The sequence below is a fragment of the Octodon degus genome, unplaced genomic scaffold (assembly GCF_000260255.1).
Source record: "Octodon degus isolate 3935 unplaced genomic scaffold, OctDeg1.0 scaffold00175, whole genome shotgun sequence".
Classification (NCBI taxonomy): domain Eukaryota; kingdom Metazoa; phylum Chordata; class Mammalia; order Rodentia; family Octodontidae; genus Octodon; species Octodon degus.
This window is the reverse complement of record NW_004524751.1, coordinates 33,086-36,498: the sequence shown is the minus strand read 5'-3', so window position 1 is coordinate 36,498 and position 3,413 is coordinate 33,086.

Genomic DNA, 3,413 nt, shown 5'->3' with positions numbered 1-3,413 from the left:
AAAAAAAATAAAAATAAATTTGGCATGCCATTAATTTATGTGAACCTAGGTAATCTGCTAGTATTTTCTCTTACTTCTATGATACACCTGTGTCCAGATAGTTAACTGGAAAAGCACAAGTTCAGTTTGAAGGAAGCCAGTAAGGTTTCTTTGTTGTCCGATATTGTTTTCTGTGACCTTACATTACAAATATGGAAATAATTGTTAAATTGACTTAAATAAGTTAGTATTCATCAAAGCCAAACACTGGTAGCATTCCTAGGATAAATTAAGCCCAAAGGTTTGGTTGTGCCCATTGTGCATCTAAATGAATCAGAAAGCGTTGCAGAGGACCTTGTTTTCTTTCATATTTTCCATGTCTTTAAACTCTGTGCATCATGATGTTTCTCAAATCTTACTTAATATTATTTGTTCTCTGCTATGTCAAATTTGTAGCTTAAACAACCAATTGGATTTTTATTTCAATAGCAGTCCTTTCACCAATGTTAGAAGCTCTTTTTTTCCCCTTAAAATATGAAATATGAAAATTGAAACAGCAAATTCTTATGCAAATTAAAATAGCACAGATTCCATATATCATTCCACACTACTATGAATAAATCAACCAATACCAACAAATGCTGGTGGGGGTATAAAGAGAAAAGGAAACCTTCTCCACTGTTGGTGGGGTTGTAAATTGGTACAACCCCTGTTAAAGCAGGATGGAGATTCCTCAGAAAGCACAAAGTAGAGGTTCTATTTGACCTAGATATTCCACTTGGTAGCTTCCTGAAAGAGTTAGAAGCTTCATACTACAAAGGTTATATACACAGCTGGTTATAGTGGCACAACTTGTAATAGCTAAACATTGGAAACAGCCCAGAGACCCATCGTCAGATAAGGAAAATTTATATATATATATATATATATATATATATATATATATATATATATGTGTGTGTGTGTGTGTATGTGTGTGTGTGTAATTAAGTTCTGCTCTGCCATAAAGAAGATAAACTTGAGACATTTTTAGGTAAATGCAGGCATCTTGAGACCATACTTTTAAGAGAAATCAGACACACCTGCTTAAATAGCAAATTGCTTCTCATGTGAGAATCTGAAAGAGTAAATAAAAACCAAAATGGATGACATGTTGGGTTTTCCTTAGACAAAATTTGAGTATTAACCTCAGTTTTGCTAGTGAATCTCTTCCTAGCAAGAGAGGGAGACACTGTAAAACACCTAGAATCTGATGGTTAAGACTTAGGTTTTCAAAGTGACATGCCATCTCAGGAGTAAAGAATCTTTGTCTAGGAGTCCTTTTCACCCCAACTGTGGCTATAGATCCAAAGCATGGTTTTTGAGAAAAATCAAAACAATGAAGTAATGACTCAAGTAGTAATATTAAAGCTCAGCCAGGGTTCCTCAGAGGAGATGCCGATGTTTGTGGCAGGGCCACTGCACGTTTCCCTGAGCCTCTTCAGTACCTGAGGACTTTGCTGGCCCAGCCCCGCTCCAGCAACAGGAACTCTCCCTGCCATGAGTCAAGTGTGTTAGGTGCTCATGTACAGAGTAAGGCCCAGGCAGAGGCTTGGTGCAATGTTGGGCCAATGTCCAGTCCACCTGAACTTGAAAAAGCAAGCTCAGGTATCCTAGCCTTTTCCTTTAGGGGACTTGGGTGAGGTTAAAGCATTGTCAGTGGTGACAGCTATAGTCTGAGCCTTTCCCTTTTGTCCATCCTCTGGGCTCTAATTGCTGAATGGAGAAAAGGCCATGTCCAGATATTGGACCAAAGGTGTCTATGGATCCACCTACAGTTTTTGCAGCTTATGTTCAATGTGTGGGGCTGGCTGATAGATGAAATAATGCTTCACGAATGCTTCTCTTTCCCTGGAAAGTGGATCTATATTAGTGTATTTATGAAAGACTCGATACACTTTTTATCTCTCTGGTTAGAGCAATTAGCATAGAAGAATCATGCTTAGTCCATGACCGCCTTTACAGCCCCAGGTCAGTTTTGTTGAAGGGAGAAGAGGATTCCAGGGTGATTTTAATTCTTCTTCCTTCAAAGCATATTGCTCATTTGCATAATTCTTAGCTTCTTGTAGGATTCTCTGCCTTTCATCAGGGGTATAATAAATAAGGAAGGTGAACTGGAAGTCTCACCATAAATGGAAAGCAAGGCCCAAGTCTGAGACTCACATGAAAACTTACTATGGTCCTCTGACAGGGTCCTTGGCATTGCCACACATTGAAAATTGAAAAAAAGGTCCTGAACTTGAGTATTCCCTTGCATGCCTGGGACTTCTCTTAGGGGCATGGTAAGTTGTGAGTTAGAGTAGTAAGAAGCATCATATTTGGGCCCTTTCTGGGCCCTTACGGCTGTCTTTGAGCACAGAGCTGGACTTAAGAAGGCCAAGGGGCATGATGGGAGGGTTGCAAAAGGCTGGGCACCTCCAGGCTCTAATGTAGTTCTTGAGTCACTTGGAGAGGATGGACCCGATATACTGGGTGAGGCCTTAGGCAAGAGGTCAAGCAGACCACTCAGTCCTATTAAACAGGTGAGAGGGACAAGTAGGGAAGTGCACTCTATGTTGTAAGCAGAAGTCTCATAACTGGAGTACAGTCCCATAATTGAAAGTTCCACCCTGCACCCATCTCTTGCTGCCTCCCACTTTGTACTGAATGGAGACTGTATTGCAATAGTAGATGAGCTGCTCCTGTTTCAGGTGGTCAGGACCAAGCCTTTCCCACTCATCTACGATATGGCCGGGTGGATGTTGGTGAAATCCACGTGGTAGCAAAGTCCAAAGCATTTCCTAACTTGGACTTGACGCCTTCAGACAGTGTCCCATGTGGAAGGAGACCCAAGGGCTCCACAACACATTCCTGTATGACCCTCACACAGACTAGACACACGTCTGTCTGAGTGATCCTGGCATCATTCGCATGGAAGAAAGCCCCCTGGAGACTTTGTCTTCATACTTGCACCCACTAACTCATTAGGGAGAAGGGGTAAAGGAAATAGTCGGCCTTACCTAGTCCTTTAACCCCCTCTGAAATGCATGGGATGCTGAGCAACACAGTGAAAGCTCAAGCCAACTGGCCCTGGCCTTCCTGGAATGTGAGTTATCTTGTGGTCCAGTGTCCGCAGGGCACTTGTTCTGTTTCTCTTACTCACTTTGTCACATCTTGATTATCAGAGAGATGCACACAGCATCACAGGGCTTGTGTTGAATGACAGTCCCAAAGGACAGGAATAGTGAGGACAGGAACTCAGGTCTGCCAGCGGGAAGCTATCAAGGGCCGCCTTTAAGTGAGAAAGCAAAATAATTTTTTTTTTTTTTTTGACACCAAAAGAGACCACATTCATGTAACTTTATTATGGTGCAATTGTTTTGTCATTACTGTTTTTTCACTGTGCCTAACTTATA